Source organism: Octodon degus, unplaced genomic scaffold, assembly GCF_000260255.1.
Source record: "Octodon degus isolate 3935 unplaced genomic scaffold, OctDeg1.0 scaffold00078, whole genome shotgun sequence".
Taxonomy (NCBI): domain Eukaryota; kingdom Metazoa; phylum Chordata; class Mammalia; order Rodentia; family Octodontidae; genus Octodon; species Octodon degus.
The window spans coordinates 4,759,765-4,778,721 of record NW_004524654.1 but is presented as its reverse complement, the minus strand read 5'-3'; the positions used below and the strand labels follow the sequence as shown (position 1 = coordinate 4,778,721).

General features: G+C 38.1%; 1 protein-coding gene across 2 annotated transcripts in view; it reads left to right on the top strand.

Moving 5' to 3' along the window:
* Positions 1 to 633: 633 nt before the first annotated feature.
* Aftph (aftiphilin) overlaps positions 634 to 18,957 on the top strand; it is a 67,164-nt gene continuing 48,840 nt past the window's right edge. For both annotated transcript variants that reach the window (XM_004636155.2, XM_004636154.2), the window contains exon 1: positions 634 to 912. The gene's annotated coding sequence lies outside the window, so the exon portion shown is untranslated. The remainder of the gene's footprint in view (positions 913 to 18,957) is intronic.

Below are 18,957 nucleotides of genomic sequence, written 5' to 3'. Positions count from 1 at the left end.
ATCTCCATCCGTTAGCAGAAGTCCCGATTATTATTTTTATTTGGTCAAAGATGATTTGTTAGTTTGGATGTTGGTTTCTCATCTTAATTTTGATGTGTAACAATCACTTCTTTGTTATTTGTTGTCAGTTTCCTGTTGGGGTTCGTTTACGTAAAAAGGAGGAAGCGACTTAAAACTGTGAATGAGAAAGTCGTTTGGGGGCGAAAAGGGCAAGCTACTGAATGCTGCTCAGTAGGTTTTTCGGCGTAAAAGATTTGGCTGTAAAACTCTAAATCTACGATCTTATTTGGAAAGCAAGAGATTTAGCTCAGTTCTGAGCAAAATGTTAACAAGCAGACAAGAGCGCTTGTCCCTCGCCTGGAGCGCCACCTCACCCGGCGGAGGAGGGCGGGAGGATCTCTATCCCCCAATTTACTCAGACTCTAGCAAGTAAAAGGAAAGGGCAGTTTGCCCGCACCTAAAATGGCGGCTAGCGATCAACGCCAGAGCGCCTGCGCAGGGGTGAGCGTTCAGTGACACTAATTCCCCTAGTGTCCTCTCCCACCCGCTGCACCCACCAGCGCCGGGCCCCGACCTAGCTACCTGCGCCCGGAAGTGACGTATCAGCGGCAGCGGTTCCCCGTTGCATGATGGGAGAGTGTGTGGAGTGGGCGGGGGGTCTCCGCGGAGGAGGAGGTGGAGGAGGCGGCCGCGGCGGCAGCGGCGGCGGAAGAGGGCGGAGGGTACTGGCATGGGGGTCCCGCGGCAGCGCTGAAACTCCGGGTGGGCGTCCATGGCCCTGCTGCACTGACAGGCCCGGGAGCAGCCTGCCTTGCGCTCTCACCACCTCCGAATAGCCGGTCCTTCCCCGGGGAGCCAGTTCCTCCCCGGGCCCCTGAGCCATGCCCAACGCGGCCGCCCCGGACGAGCCAGGTAAGCGCTGCCGCTGCGCTCCGCAGCAGCTCAGGGGAAGAGGGCGCGGAGACCCGGCCCATCGCCAGCCTCTCGCCCCGGCCTGAAGCACCTGCCAGCCGCGGACCTGGGGCTGTGGGGAGCGACCCGGCTCTGCGGGCCTGCGGGTTTCGGGCTTCAGCTCCGCTGTCTTCCGTGGAGGGTGCGGGAGAGCCTGAAGCGCCCGGCATCGTCTTCTCCAGCCCGGGTACCGGCCAGGGAGTGCGAGCCGTTCCCTCCGCGCTCTCGCCCTTCCCCTCCGGAGCTTCCACCTACCCACAGCTCCGCGCCGGCCGCTCCCTCTCGGGAGCTGTAGAGAAGTTTGGGGCTCCGCTCGGGCTTCCTGCTTCGCCCTCCCTCTCCCTCGTGACAGGTGTAAACACTGCCTGCTTCGCCGAGGCCCGAGGCCGGCCGCCGCTGGAGTGTGCAGCTCCAAGGGTCCCTGAAGCAAGCGGCTTTTAAATCCTCCAACAAGCAGAGGAGACGGCCCCAAAGCTCGTGCCTCCCTTTCTGAGAGGACGTCTTCTCTTACCTTCTGGGACTCTTCAAGAAATAATCTGCGTCTTGCTCCCATATTGCGTTTAAAAAGTTAGACCATTATTTGAGCGCCGGGCTTGGCAGGTGCTGCAGCGTCTAACTTGGGGCGGTGGACGTGGGGAGAGTGGTCATGGGATTCTTTTTCCAGTCGAAGGTAGAGTTTTTAGGCACCTTTCCTATTGGTTTATTCGTTAAACCTTGATTTCCCACTAAATTGTATGCTGGGACTGATACATTTTACTGGGATTGGAGGGCGGTGTGAAACAGAAGCAGTGGTTCTGTTTCAAAGTTCGACTTTTGCAGGAGTAAGGTAGAACTTTTCTTGTAACTTTTCCTAAGGCATAAATCTCTTACCGGAATACATTCTCATATTCCGGGTGTGTGGGGTGGGGGGAATGACAGTTTATCCTATGTGTTACATTTAATTATTGCTTTCAGCTAGCCTCCTAAACATAGAAATATATGCTAAACGAGGGGAAATAAATTTTTCAACCTCTTTGTGTTGATATATTTAACATACTTCACATAGATGTATACACTTTAATAGCTTAAATGTTGGCTTTTGTGGTACTCGTTTTTTAACACTTTGTAGAGGTTTGCTTTGTTAAACAGGTTACCTGGTAGTTTTATAAATATTCTCCATAGAGATATTTCGCAAATTAAAAGGTAGATCCTGCATAAAAAACTTCTGGCCCAGCAAATGATAGTTACTAGGTGCTCATTAGATTTAGTTTTCCCTCAGTATGAAATTAGATATATATCATTTAGTCTTCAATGCACAGATGTATTTTTAAGTTATTAAAAAGCTCTTGAAAGAAATTCAGTGGGACTCAGTATATAAGGCACTTGAGTTTTGATGTTTTCTGATCTTTTGACCTAGAGACTATAATAAAAATCGTATGTCAAAAGAGATAAAATGTCCAACATCACATTAATAAGTTTTACAGAATGTTTGTCCTCATGAAAAATCATATAAATTAAATGAATCTTACTATAAAGCATCATTTTAAATTGTAATTTGTTTTGCTTACAGTTAGTAAAAAAAAGAGAAAAGTAGTGAAATTTGAGTACTAAATAATAGTTTGTGTGAAAGCCAAAATGCCTGCTTCATTAGGCAAAAACCTCTATATAGCGTCTCATTGAGAACTTTCCCTTCTCACCCAACCCTCTGCCCAAATTTTATTAAAGGAAATGGCTAAGTATTTGGATATTTTTTAAATCACCGATATAAGTCCTTTAAATTCTAGTTCAATGTTATATGCAGTTTGTAAATTTAAAAATAATAGTTTCTCTCTATTCTTAGTACTTTAGTTTGTAGGCTAATAAGCCTTTCCATACAAGACATTGTATTTTTCATTTGAATCCAATTTTGAGAACATCTGGCATTATATGAATTTTCATATGTCACTTTGGTAATTAATCTTTCCTCAATCAATATATATATTTTCCTTAATCAGGATACAGACACGATGAAGGTTTTTGAACTTTGTATAATAATTGTGAATTCTTAACCTATACTGCTTTCTATGAACAGAATTCTTGTTCTTTTCTTCATGGTTCTGAGGAGGAAGCCTAGGGCTTCCTCACGTGATGAACACGTGCTCTACCAGTATATCCAAGCACAGCAAGATAGTTTTAAAAATACTTTCTTAGGGGAGGGGAGATGGCTCAGTAGAATAAGCACTTCCCTGGCAAGCACAAGGGCCCAGAGTTCAATCCCCAGTTCCGCAAAAAAAAAAAACAACTTTCTTAGTATTGATTCATTTATGTCTCTCAACAACCATATAAGATAGTGAATAGTAGTATTTCTATTTTTCAGATAGGAAACTGAGGCATTAAATGGCAGTTTACCTAAAGTCAGCTGGTATATGATAAAGCTGTGATATAATAATGCCATTTATATAGTTTTAAAACATTTAGAACTATTCCTTATGTTTACTTTGATTCACGGAATATGCACCAAAGTTATAAAAAGTGCATAAAAATGGTAAACATCAAGTCAAAATACAAGTTATTTCCAGAGAACTGGAGAGGAATAAAGGCTGTAGAAAAGGCCCATACAATTTAAAACTTATCTTTATGATCTTTAAATATAGTTGAAGCAGATTTGGTAACAGATTAAGATTTAACACAGGTGAAGTATTTTATCACTTTTCTTCTCCCTAACATTTGTTATATGCTTAAAATCCTTCATAATAAAATCCACTGTTTAGATGCTTAACATTAAAATATATGAATTTTCAGTCTGCCTTTCAAGATTGTATATTTAAAAGGGGAACAGAGAAGTTAGTATTGTTTTGTGTCAACTTCCTCTTAAAATACAGGTTTTAATTTAAGAACAATTGGGGCCAGGGAGTGGCACAAGTGCCTGCCTGGCAAGTGCAAGGTCCTGAGTTCAATCCCCAGTACCACACAAAAAAAAAACCCATTTGAATTAAGAACTGTTAGCTTCTCTGGGCTCTTTTGTGTTAACTTCACTTTCCAGAATTCTTTAATTGCTGCCCAATGTTCTACTTCCAGTTTCTATTTGTGGTCTTACCTTAGGATTAGAGCTCTTAGAAATGTGGATTGGACCTATTCTCTGGGAAAGAGAAAAGGTCAGTAACTCTTCAGTGGATGGAAGAGGGAAGATGAGCAATCATTGCTTTTTATTTTGAGAGAAATGAAAACAGATTCAAGATGCTCCCATCTTTGTCCAGATAATTAACTTAGAAGCAAGACTTTTAGAAATAAATTAAAGACTGTTGGTATGCTTGAAGCTTAATTTCCAAGCACTATATAGTGAATAGTTCCCATAGAAAAATTATGTAGTAAGTTAGAATAAATTTGCTATATGTTATAAATACAGTGTATAAATACAGTATATCATAAACCATTTCAATTTTTCTACTAACACCATGTTTTTTTGTTTTGTTTTTGTCTTTTTGTGACAGGGTCTGGCTATGAAGTTCAGGCTGGCCTTGTGCTCACTTTGTAGCTGTAGCTCAGGCTGGTTTCCAACTTGTAGTGTTACTGCCTTCCCCTCAGGAGTGCTGGGATTACAGGCATGTCCACCATGACCAGCCCTCTTTCATTCTTACAAAAAAATTTTACTGAGCACCTCCTGTATGTCAAACCCTGTTCTGAGTATTGGGAATACTGAAATGAACAAAGAAGAGTAAAAAAGTCTATCCTCATATAGCTTTGATTTTGTATGTATGTGTTTTGGAGACTGTGTGTTTGTATGTAAGTGAGAAAATATGCTAGCAATATGATACCAGATGATAGCAAGTGTTGTGAAGAAACCCTTAGTTTAGAGAGATAAGGGCATGCTTTTTTTTTTTTTTAAACTTTTGAGCCAGGATAAAGGGATTGCCTGGGTCTTGGGAAGGCTTGCTGTTTTATATAGAGTGAGGTCAGAGAAGGCTTAAGATCTGAAGGAAGTGAAGGGAAAAGAAGAAGAGTGGTCCATGGATGTATGCCTGAAATATGAAAACTATGGCCGGAAAGTCCAGAGTGGCTAGAATACAGTGAGCAAGTGGACTAGTGGTAGGAAATCAGTCAGAAGGAAGGAGAGCAGTATTGGAGATGCTTCAATTCTTAATTCTAGAATTTCACTAGTGACTTTGACTTTTTACTGTGTGAGTTGGGAAGCCATTGTAGAGATTTTGAATAAGAGCTCATCTGTATCTTAAAAGGATCTATTGGGGCTAGAGACCCTAAATTCAATCCCCAGAACCCCTGCCTCAGATAAAAGTATCTAGCTGGCTGCTTGTATACAGACCACAGGAGTGCAAAAATAAAGCAGAAAGACTGGTAGTTACAGTTATACAGGTCAGAGATTATCATGTTTTGAACCAAAGTGGTAACAATAGAGGTGAAGAGAAAGTGGAAGGAACCTCCAATAGTGCTCACATTGCTGAACTCAAAAAACTTACTGAGGCACTTACTTTGGAAAATTACAACCTGTGTTCAGCTTACAGCCCATTCTTTTCATGTATCCTACATTCTGATCATACTCTTACTGTGCCTTGTCATTCGCCCCAGCTTTATCTTTAGTGCCTGCCACTTCCTCTATTAAATCATTCATTCTCCAGGATTAGGGGTTCGCAGCTATGTGGTAGACCCCTTGCCTAGCAGGAGTGAGGCCATGGGTCTGATCTCTCTCACTGCAAAACAAAACAACTACCTTAAATTTCATCTCCTTCATGAAGCATTTTATCATTTTCTCCATTCCTCCTCTCCGAGTCAAGTGGGATCTTTTTCTTAGAGTCCTAGTAGCCACTTTTAAAGATAGATTATTGCAGTAACACAAAGGAGCATAGTAGAAAATAGACAAGTGAAAAAGCACATTGTTAAACAGAGATCTGATACTGTAAAGAGTTTATATAATAGTACCTATTTTTCTACACATTTTAACATGTATATTATCAAAGTGAAATCTTATGTATACTGTTTTATAAATTGTTTCGCTTTGTTTGGTCTGTAATACTCAAGGCCATATTCAGTTCTTCCCCAGTTCACCCAACAGTGTGCTGGCTGATTTGCCCGAATCTGTATTCAATCCATATTGCATTTTTCTGATTACTAAGATTATGTAAGGATAATGTACTTATTACAAAATTTTGAAAATTATGGAAAAGTGAGAAGAAAAATATACCCTGTGTTGGCAGGGACTCGTCTGTTTTAAGGTCTGGCTGGCACCAAGAAGCATTCTGTAAATTTGTGTTAAAAAGGGTAATAGAAGGGAAGTAGCATTGCTCATCAGAAAGTGGTTAACTTTTGATTTTCCTTCAGTTTGTGTGTGTGTGTGTGTGAGAGAGAGATGCATATGGATGCATTGTACTTACATGTATGAATATATGGCACATTTATCTTTTACTATGAAATTGTAAGCTTTCTCCATAAAGTTACTATATAAACTTTAAAACTTAATTTTTAATGACTATGTAGAATGCAGTCAAGTTCTTTCTAATATTGCCCACTGACTTGGCTATTCTAGTTTTTATTATCACAGCATCTTGGTGGAAAAGTTCGTATTGAAAAATTTAGCCTGTCTTTGATATTTCTATAGGAACAAGTCTTAAAAGCAGTTACTGAGTTCTCTGCCTTCTCAGAAGTAGTAATAAAATCACTTCTAGAAGCAGTAGTTAAGTGCCATTCTCCCTATAATCACCTTGATGATCAGTGACTGTGCCATTTTACAGTTATGTACCTAAATTTTTGTTTTGGATTTAGATTTTTCAGCAGTGTAGAAGGGTTGCGTAATTTAAATTTTTTTGAAGGATTGAAACCTAAGATATATCTTTCTTTGATATGAAGTTAAACTTGCTTATTAACAACACACTTTTTTAATGCTCTTTTTTAGTAGCAAGCACCTTAATTGTAACAAATACAACATTCTAGAATAATGTTTTCCTCTACAGTAACCACTAGCCACTTGCAGCACCTAAAATTAAGGTAATCCACATACAAGTGTAAAATACATAGCACATTTCTAAAGCTAATGTGAAGCAATGCCTTACATTAGTTACAGAATAAAATAATATTTTGAGTATCTTGTAAGAAATACTAAACTTATTTTAGTATTAAGAAATAATATTGTTTTCTTTTTTTTTTCTGTATTTAGGGTCTACAGGGTCTCACTATGTAGATCAGAATCATAGTGATTTTCCTGTTTTCAGCCTCCCAACTGCTGGGATTACAGGCGCGTCACCACACCCATCTCCATTGCTGTTTCAGGGCACCCCAGGGGTGGAGCCAGGCACAGTGTGCTGGGGATGAACCCCAACCACTGTGCTCTGCCTAATCAGACACTTTAGTCCACTAAGCTATCAAGCTGGCCCTATTCGTTTCTTTTTTAATGTGGCTATTAGAAAATTTAAAGTTGGCTGTGTAGCTTTATTGTGTTTCAGTTAGTGCTGCTTTGAAACTAACAGTGATTTATTATCTTCAGAGAAGAAATACTGTTCAGTATAAGATTCATTTCTAGAAAGTAACTAATAGTTTTTTTTAAAAAAAAATATGTATTACATGTAACCCTGGTGATATTTTTTATAGTATGTATAATTTATACAGTAATTTTTCAAATTTGTGTGATTACTAACTATAACTTACTTCATATGCTCTGAAAGAAATATGTGTAGGAGAACTTGAGGGAAGGTATTAGAAAACTTGATCTTTTAACTAAAATTGAAGAATGCATGAATATTTAGGCAATGAGATTTCAGGTGTAAAGCTTGTAGCACAAGGAAATGTTATTGTAGGTCTTTAAAAATGAAGAAAGGTCCAGCTGAAAACAACTAGGAAGGGGGGAGTATTAAAAGAGAATAGCAGTGGCTTATAGGCTTTATTGATACTTTTTTCTTAGTCTTTATCACAAGCCATGAATTGACATGACCAGATAGGACATTTTAAAACATTGCTTGGTTGAACATGATTGAATACTAGGTAGGAAGACTAGATAGTAATGGCAATTTAGATGAGAGTAAAGTTAGGGAGGCGTGAAAGACCTACCTACAAATACTCCAAAACTGACTTATGAGTTAAAACATTTTTACAGATTGTGGATGGTAGGAGTTTTGTCAAAGATGCCTCTTAAGGTTCTGGCCCAGTAACTTGGGTATTTGGTTGAGGCCCATTCATTGACTTAGAGAACTCTGAAAGAGCACAAAGGTATGAAGAAGAGCTTAAGCTCTGTTGTCCTCTGAAAGAAAAGGTGTCAGCAGCCAAAACCTCCTGCATGCTAAACAGGCAGGCCTCCTAACCACTGAGCTACATCCTCATCCTTATCTCTCTTTTTTTTTAAAATGTGAACAACTTAATATAATTTTTGTATGATCTCTGTTTTTGATACACTCAATTTGAGATCTTGGAGGAATTCAAGTAGAGAGCTCTAATAGAGAATTAGCTGGACTATCAGAGAAATCTGAGGGCCCTAGATTATGAGCCTTAGGTAGATAAGATATTTAGAGAATGTTGAGTAATTAGAGTCTGGATGAGACCTAGAAAAATATTGTCAGGCCAGGGATATAATGCAGCGTCCTGAGTTCAATCCCTGGTACCACAAAAAAGAAATAGAAAAATATTACGATCCCTCAACATCCATGAATTGATTCTAGAAAACACACACACACAGATCGAAATACATGGACACTCAAATTATGGGCTGGGGAGATGGCTCAATGGAATAAGCACTTCCCTGGCAAGCGCAAGGGCCTGAGTTCAATCCCTGGTTCTGCAAAAAAAAAAAAAAAAAAAAAATCCCCATCCTCAAATTCTTTATGTAAAACTATATATATAACCTCTATATATCCTCACACATACTCTAAGTCACTTCTAGATTATACCTAATACAATATAAAAGCTATGTAAATGGTTATTTTGTATTATTTAGGAAATAATGACAAATCTGTACATGTTCAGTACAGGCACATTTTTTTCCCCTGAATATTTTCAGTTCACAGTTCTGTGAATTTGCAGATAAGGCAGGCAGGCTATTATTCATTGTGTGGTTAATGTAAATTTTCAGTTTGTTCTGAAACCTACTTATATAAAAGTAAGGAGTAAAATCAAATAAGTTAGCAACTTACTACTTGTTGTATATATAATCAAGTAATTATCTTACATAGTGCTTTATGTGATTATTTAGAAATACTTACCTTGAAGCTGTCCTACTGATTTGATTTGAAGCTGTCTCATTGCTATTTGTTTATCAATAAAATTATGGCCAAAAAAAAAAAAAAGAAATACTTACCTTAGGGCTGGCGAGATAGCTCAAAGGACTAAGTGCCTGCTTTTTTTTTTTTTTTTTTTTTAAAGTGCCTGCTTAGGCAAGCTCAGGGACTGGGGTTCTGTCGCGGGCACCACATGCCGTGCTAGCCCTGCTGAGCCGGCAACCAAGTCCAGGCGTAGTGGCACATGCCTATAATCCCAGCGTTAGGGAGGCTGAAAACAGGAGGATCACTACCAGTCTGAGCTGCGTACCAAATACATAAATATATGGAAAAAAAAAAAAAAAGGTAAACTGGCTAGAGTAAGAGTAAGCAAACACCTCTCATACTCCCTATTATCATAACGCAATGATTATAAATTACCTCATTTCCCCAGACTTCACAGAAAACTTTATTCTCAAGTAGAGTTGTGAAGGTAATGGATCTGCTAGATTTTTATGAACAGTTAAAAAAGCAACTTCACAAAGTAGAAGAATTTGATGGTTTTATCTGGCTGGAACAAAAAGAACTATTTTAGCTAAAATATTTTAGAATATTAGCAACTAGTTTAGCTAAAACAGTTTCAAGTAGATGGCAGTCATCTACTGACCAAAAATATTGAGGCCCTGAAATAAGGTATTAGTTGTTGTATGTTAAAACATATAAAGAGGTAAACCTGTGATTCGTTTAGTTTGTGGGAGGGAGTTGGTTGATGGGGAAGTGGTCAGAGATAGTACTCATATTTCTGGACTTTCAGAATATCAAAATAGTGATTCTTACTTTTGAGTAGAAATAGATTGGAGTTTTGGAATTGGCGAGTATGAAATCTCTCTGAGGCATTCAGACAGAGATTTTTAAAGGGTATCTCAATAAGTAGATCTAGAAATCAAGCACCCTGCAGATAGAAATTGGACTTTATGACTGTATTAAAAACAGAAGAGAAAAAATTTTATGGGGATAACAATACAGAGAAGCCAAGGTGTACAAAACACTTACTTGGCACTTATAGGGTAAGCAGAAGAAGCAGATCTGTTGAAGAAGAAATCAGGTAAGTGAGAGAATCAAAACAGAATGTCTTTCAAGTCAAGGTGTATCATATACAGGTATAAATTCCCAATGATAAATATGATCATTATGTATATCTAAATTGTACCAATAAACTTAATTTAAAACATCCTTTTTTAAAAAAAAATGTCTTTTAGAAATGTTTTCTCTTAAAATAGTTGTAGAAATTTCCCCTACTACTAATATGGTGTAGCTTTTATCTTTCTTTCCTTAAGTAGGTGAACTTTTTATTTACCTACTTCTGTATAGATAGATACAGAAATTTTTAGTTACTTTTTTTTAAATTAAGCAGACAAAGCTCAGTGGCACAAGTGCCTGCCTCCCAAGCACAAGGTCCTGAGTTCAATTCCTGGTACCAAAAAAGATGAAGAAATTTCACGCCCAGGAAATAGTTTTGGGATAGGGAATATAGCCCAGCAGCACAGGACCTGCTTGGCAAGCTGGAGGTCATGAGTTGGTGGAGGGGAGGGAGAAAGGATGAGGCGGGGAGGGGAGAAGAGGAGAGGGAAGACAAGACAAGCAAGGAGTAATGGAATTATTTTTGTGGAAACAGTAGTTGCATACTTACATGTGTGTAGCATACATCCCTGCAGTTATGCATTCAAAATTTCAAAATGTTACTATAAATTGTTATAGAATATGCAGATATAGCTATCTCCTAACCAATTTTTTGCATTGTAGATACTGCACTAAAAATTTAACATTGGCAAATGAGTACCTTTCTGCCAAAATGTTTCTAGTTTATGTATGTGTGCTTTAAAAAATTCAGCTAAAAGTATTTGGTAGGTTGCAAATAATAAATGTTGTCTATTTTTTTTTGTCCTAGCTTTTAGTCTTTCTGCCTGTGAGGAAACAGTAAAACTTTAAACCAAGTAAAAGCAGCATTAAAGGTCAAACAGCTAGAAATGTATTTGCCACAGAATTCCTCCCATAGTTTCATAGGGTTATCAGTACACGCAGGCTCACTTGTGACATTACCTGAAAGTATACGCATACACTCATGAGCATTGTTTGAGCAAAGCTTTATGATAATCCTTCCCCTAATGAATGTCATTCCTTTTTTTTTTTTTTTTTAATCTGTGGCTCACATATAAATGGTTTATTTTTTCTTCCATCATTTCATATGCCTCTGTGTCACCTGTTTTTCTTTTAATAGATGGGCAGTGGTCAGAGCACAGAGTAAATAAAACTAAGCACTGGCAAAAACTTAGATATGGAAAAAACCACAAACTTAGATATGTGAGGTAAATTGGCTATTGCCAGGCCATATTTTAAGCCGTATTTGAATTTTAAGTTACTTAGCATATTGCCTGCTGCCTTTTCTGTTAGCTCAGATTTAACTGCATTTGGGTGCACTTTTATGACCTTTAGTAGTTGTTTTTCTTCTTTCTTTTATGGGTTGCTCTCATTGTGTTAATGATTGTATGAACAGCACTTTCAGATGAAAGGCAGCTGCCAAGTATCTCCCAGGGTGTTCATTTTTTAGTTACAGACTTGAGTCCTGTCTGTATGTTTCAAGTCTACAAAGTACTCTGTGAATTTAATAAGTTTGTTTGGGTTTGGGGTTTTGTTTGTTTTTTGTTTTCCTCAGACTACCTCAGGTTTTTGAGATTTGATTCATCAGTCTTGAGCAAAATGCTAATTTAAAATTGTACAGCAAAAACTTCTTTCAAAGCATGGCAGCTTTTCGTGTCAGCTAATTGTAAAATTTTCTGTGGCAGAATTTTCATGAACTAGTATAAAAAGTTTCTGGGGAGCAGATAAAAAGACGATGGGAAACTAGTAAGCTTTCCAGAGTAGCATCATGCACTGGTGACACTAACTGACACCTCTCTACTTAAGCTGAGAAGTTGCCCTAAGTCAAAACAAATACATATGTTTTTTATTTAGATTTGTTAAAAACATGAATTTTTATCTTTTAGCAGTTTTCTCCAGTTTGCACATAAAGTACCATCCTCACTTTTTTTTCTTCAGACACTTTCCAGCACAAAGGATTGCATTTATTTTCTTTCATACTCATCACTTTTCAAGCCAGCCATCCTCAGATCCCACTTACCTACCTGGATTAAACTTGTGTATTTCCTTACTTTGGTGAAGCACCAGGAGAGCAGAGGTAGGCTTACTGAAATCTAGTTGTGGGTATGGTGGGTCATATTCAACAGCATTTTGGAGAATAAATGCCCCAGCAAGAGTTACAATAAGGTTTTAAAAAAAAAAAAAAAAAATTATTTATTTGTGTGTGTGTGTGTGTGTGGCCAGCTCAGCTCACCAGGGGGGCGGGGCTGGCTGGCATGTGGTGCTGGGGGATTGAACTGCGGTCCCTGTGCCTTGCTAAACCTGTTCTAAGTAGGTGCCTTTGACCACTGAGCCATCTCACCAGCCCCTACATTAAGGTTTTCAGGTCCTGTAGATGCAGTGGTAATAGTAGAATGCAGTCTTCAGGCCTCAAGTAAGTGACCATTTCAGTGGAGTAGTAGACAGAAGCCAGAGTGTGCTGAATAGGCTCACTGAGTGAGAGGTTAGGTTAGGATGTTCTGGGTTCCCTTTCAAGAAGTTCTAAGTTCACAATAAATTTATAACTTCTTTTCATCAAAATAATACTCTTAAAGTTAAAAAGCAATGATGTGAGAGAATAGGAAGGAATAGGAGAGAATAGGAAGAATATGAGATAGGTATGTGTGGATATGAGAGAATAGGAAGGATTCAGGAACTATCTTTGAGGAATATACAGGAAATACTTTGTATTTCTTACCTATAAAGAATCTTCTCCATGCTAACCAGATAGCTTCTCATAACCATTTATTCTTATGGTCTTTTACTTTAACTGGCTAGGAGAGACAGCCAGTGTACTTCAACACACTTAAAAAACTTCTGGGTTGGGGCTGGTGAGATGGCTCAGTGGTCTAAAGCATCTACTTGGAACAAGCTTAGCAGAGCACAGGGACCGCGGTTCAATCCCCCAGCACCACATGCCAGCCAGCCCTGCCCCCTGGTGGGCTGAGCTGGCCACACATACACACAATAAATAAATGTAATAAATAAATGTAATAAATAAAAATAAATAAATAATTAAAAAAAAATAAAAATAAAGTATGTGCCTGGAGTAAACATGGTATTTAAAAAAAAAAAAAAAAAAAAAACTTCTGGGTTGCACTTTGCTATTCTTCAGAGCTTCCATTAATTAACAGACTATTACTGGTCCCTTGGGTAGGTTTAAAGGTTGTGGTCTCAGTCCTTTAACCTACAGGTTTAAATTTGGTTTGTCATCAGCCTCACCCAAGCCTATGCAATATATAATTTACTTGTATGAGTCAGGTTGCATATTTTGTAGGAATCAGTTATGAAAATTAGCAATGAAATCTGTTGTTAATGTAGTTGCAAATATTTTCTTGAGTGATTTATTCAAGTGACTTTTTAAAATCTAGAAAGTCATATGAATGTTTGCACCAACTAAGCAAACATTGAGTTACGTTTTTGTAATAGGTAGACTATTTAAGACCCAAAGTTGGTGAAAGTTAAAATATAATGATAGTAATTCATTTAGTGACTTAAAAAGTGTGCCAGAAGGGCCAGCCAGATAGCTTAGCAAATTAAAGTGCCTGCTTAGGTAGACGTACGACAAGGGTTTGATCCCCGACGTATGAAGCCAACCCCACCCCCGGGGCATGCTGAGATGGCAGTTGAGACTAGGTGTTGTGGCACGGGCCTGTAATCCCAGTGCTTGGGAGGCTGAAAACAGGAGAATCAGTACGAGTCTGATCTGTGTAGTGAGACCCTGTACTAAATTTAAAAAAACAAAAAAGCACTTGATTAAAAAATGTGCCAGCTATATGTAATAGTTTTATCAAATTGTTTTCTAAATACATAGACCAGTTTACCCACTCGCCAATGAAGTGTAAGAATTCTCAAAGAAAAAAGAATTTTTAGCTAGGTGTGGTGGCACATGCATGTAATCTCAGCACTCATAGTTGAAGCAGGAGAATCACTGCAGATATCTTCTCCTAGGCAATGACTTGCTTTTTTACTTTCTTAATGGTGTTATTTTTGAATTTGTTTCTTGGTTTGTTTTTTGTGGCACCAGGGATCAAACTTGGGTCCTTGTGCATGCCAGTCAGGAGCTTATACCACTGAGCTGTACCCCAGACTTAATGGTGTTATTTAGATAAAAAGGCATAAGAAATTTAATGTGAACCAATTTACCAGTCTTCTGTAATTAGTGCTTTCTGTGTATTGTTTTAAATGTTTCTGTCTAAGGTTTTGAAAATAATCTCTTCTAGAAAGTTGATTGTTTTTATCTTTCACATTTAGGCCTGTCTTTCTGAGTTCATTTCTGTAAGGTATTGGGTAGAATTAAAGACTGCCCCTCCATGTGGATTTCAATTAATGTAGCATAATTTGTTTAAGACTCTACTTTTCCTTGTAACTGCAATAGCATTTATTATCACATGACCACATGAGAATAAACCAAGTCTTGATATCTCCTAATTTAGATTTGTTCTCCAACTTTATTCTTCTTGAGAAACTATTTTTAAAAAGCCAAGTAGTCCCAGGTAAGAATTGGCCCTATTCCTTCTTTCTTCCCTTTGCCTTCCTAACCCTGTCTGACATTTTGACTCCAGAGCTCTCAGACCACAGATATATCCTCTCTTTTCCATGATCATTTCAAACTTCAGGCCAGAAGTCCTTAAGCAAGTGCAGCTTCTTTTCTGATACAACATTTATAGTGAATCACCTTTACCTACTGTATGCTCAGTTGCCTGGCTGCAAATTAGGACAAGGCTCAAGTCCATTGCTCATTATTGGTGCCCTGATTCCTTTGTTTGGGATTGCTTGTACAACAATTCCCAAAGCCTAAACTCTTTGATCTACCTGAGTTATAGCCCTAAAGACCTGCTTTGACTTACATTTTTATATTCTGTTTTTTTCCCTGCTCCTCTTATAAGGAACTGATTTCTTATGGACACATCTCCAAAGTACAGAAGATCTGCCCAGATTCTGTATCTCCTTCTACCACTTGGAGCATGTTCTGTTAATTACCCAATCATGAGACCCTCATACCAATTATTTATGTTTATATGGCTTGCATAATCCCTGGCTGCCAAGACAGTTCTCATTTTTGTTTACTCCCCTCTGACAAGTCCTGAAATAATCAGGCATAAAGACAGCAAATTAAAGCTGACCATATTAGTACATACCTGTAATCCCAGCTACATGGGAGACTGATACAGTTGGGTTGAAAATTCAAGCCCAGCTTGAGCAACTCAATGAGAACCATCTCAAAATTAAACTTTTTGTTTTTTTAAGTGATGCATGGTATCGCTATGCAGTTCAGATTCATAGTGATCCTCCTGTCTCAGCGTTTCCAGTGCTGGGATTACAGGCATGTACCACCACACCTGGTTTTAATGGCAGCTCAGCTCCTGGAGGCATGGCTGGTGCGGCATGCAGTACTGGGGATCAAACCTGGGTCCTTGTACTTGCTAGGCAGACGCTTATGCCAATGAGCTATCCCCCAGCTCCTGTCTCAAAATTAAAAGGACTGCGGTTTTATGGTAGTTCAGTGGCCAAATGTTTCTGGGTTAATCCTCTGTACAAAAAAATAAGGTGAGTTGAACACAACCCCTTACAAATACTCACACTTGTGGTCCTTTGTTCAAGTTGTAAAAAAAAAAAAAAAGGATGATTGATTGGTACACCTTGTGTGGAGTAAGTGATGCAGCAGAAAGGACAAAATAAACAATTACCTTGCTGTGTGCCAGGCACAGTATGACTGTAACTCATCCATCTTTTTGTTTTTGTTAAGTACTAGGAGACTTAAAACCCAATTTTCTGTGTTAAAACAAAAAATGCATTATCTAAGTTAAACTTGTGATTTCTTCCATTAATATAAGGATTAACAATGACATAAGGATTTCTTTTTTTAACTGAAGTAGAGATGACCTAGACATAGAAATTTTCCAGAAAGTTTTGAGCCTTCTCCACACTGGATGGTTGGCTGAAACTTAGGAGTGACATTCTCTTAGGTTTCTGAGTAAGCTGGACTACAGCCAAGGCCTGCAGGAGAAATATGTAGCTGGTCAGGTTTTTCCTATTATCTGGAATGATTAGAACCTTCTCATCTAGCAGAAGAAATAAAGTAATACCTTGCCAAGGTGAGAAGTAAAGAGAAACTCTTTCCTGTGCTGTTACCTTGGTTACAGATTTCCTTATTCAGATCTTTGTATTTGCACTAACATCTGATTTTTTTTTTAAATTTATATATTTGGTATAGGGTCTCACTGCACAGCTCAGACATGTAGTGATCCTCCTGTTTTCAGCCTCCCCAGCGCTGGGATTATAAGCTTGTGCCACCATGCCTGTACTCTGTGGCTGGCTCAGTGCACCCCGGGGATGTGGGGCCAGCATGGCATGTGGTGCTGGGGATACAATCCCAATTTTTAAATATGCCTTGAACCAATGAATTATTCCATGTTTTCAAACAGAAAAGGTTTTAGAAAAAGCAGTAAACTGCTGATTATGTTAGAAAGTGCTGGGAATGCAGCTCAGGATTAGAGTGCTGGCCCAAAGTGGTGCTGGGTTTGATTTATAGCACTGTTAAAAAAAATTAAAATTAAAAAAAGAAAAAGATTATCAGAAAAAACATCTCAGATGATTCTTTAAAAATAAGATATGAGGTGGGCATTGTGGCTCATGTCTGTAATCCCAGCTAATTTGGGAAGCTGTGGCAGGAGGATTGAAAGTTCAAGACCTGGGGCTTAAAAAAAGAAATGCAACTCCTTGTTCTCTGGGTTTAGTCTCCTATACTACAAATAAGTGAATGAGTGAGTGACCAAGAGAATGTAAAATGATATAGGCACTCTGAAAAATAGTTTGGCTGCTTTTTTAGAGAACTAAATGTGTACTTTTATAAGCAATAACACTCTTGTACATTTATCCCAGAGAACTGACAATTTGCATTTATACAGAAACCAGTACATCAGTGTTTTTGGCATCTTTATGATACATAATAGTTATAATAAAATATTGGAAACATACACCCTTCAACAGGTAAATGGGTGAACAACCTAGTACATGTGTACAATGGAACACTATACAACAGTAAGAAGGGCTAACTTATTGATACACATAACAACCAGGACAGATTTCAGAAGAGTTACACTGAGTGAAAAAAATCTTAAAAGGTTATCTACTATGTGACAGATTAGTGGTTGCCAATGGACCCGAATGGAGGATAGGGACGGGCAATTCTGTATCATAATGGTGGTGGTTACACAAATCTGCAATAGGGGATAAAATGAAACAATTGCACACTAGCATAAATAAATGTGTATTTTTTAAAATGACAGAAATAAGATCTGTTGCTGTGTGCCAGGCACAATATGACTGTAGCCTCATTCATCTTTTTTTTTTTTTTTTTTTTTTTTTTTTTTTGTTTCATCCCTATTAAGGAGTAGGAGTTATTTAAAACCCAATTTTCTGGGGGCTAGCGAGATAGCTCAGCAGACTAAAGCACCTGCTTAGGCAAGCATAGGGACTATGGTTCAATCCCAGGCACCACATGCCATGCTAACCCCACCCCCAAGGCGGGCTGAGCTGGCCAGAGTCCAGGCATAGTGATGCACACCTGTAATCCCAGTGCTGGGGAGGCTGAAAGCAGGAGGATTATCACAAGTCTAAACTGCATAGTAAGAGCCTGCAGTGACCAAATACTTTTTTTTTTTTTTTTTTTTTTTTTAAAAGGGGGGAGCTGGGGGATGGCTCAGTAGAATAAGCGCTTCCCTGGCAAGCACAAGGGCCTGAGTTCAATCCCCGGTTCCACATAAAAAAAAAAAAAAAAGTTTTTTGTGTTAAAACAAAAAATACATTGTCTAAGTTAAACCTGGGTTTAGCCTCCTGTACTACAAATAAATAAATGAGTGAGTGATGAAAATGTAAAATAATACAAGCACTCTGAAAAAGTTTGGCAGCTTTAGAAAACTAAACATGAACTTTTTATAAGCATTCATTTGTAACTTGTGGAAGATAATATTATCAGCACTGTCAGTTCTCGTTTTGCTGTTGTACTACTGTCTCACCTTTTCTGGGGCCTGGTGTAAGAGGGGCACAAAACTTTCAGCTTTATTTTACTGTTATTTTGAAATCAAGCTTTTGAAACAAGATGTATTATATATCTATACTCATGACAGCTTTATCTACAATAGTTAGAAGATGGAAGCAACCCAAGTGTTTTGTTGACAAATGGATAAACAAATTGTAATGTAAGCATACATTGAAGTATTGTTCAACTTTAAAAAGGAATGAAATTCTAAGAAGTATGGATAAACTCTGGAGGCCTCATATTAAGTGAAATAAGCCTGGAGGCTAATCATTTAATAGGTATAAAAGATACTTTGGAAAGTAAAACAAAACTTCTAGAGATAGTCACTGGTACACAAAGATGTAATTGCACTTAATGCCACTGAATTATGTATTTAAAATGGTAAATTTTATGTTTATATACATGTATTCATTTAACTACTTTTTAAATAAATTATTGTAACCCTTAAATTTACATATTTAGAGATAATTCTCTGAATACTTTTAAGATTTTAAAATTTTTGTTTTGAAACAATCACAAACATAAAATGTAAGTTGATGTGTCATATTTGTGACTGTGTTGCCAGCCTCATGCCCCATAACTCCCAAATATTTAAGTGTTTCCTACAATCAAGGGTATTCTCTTACATAAACACAG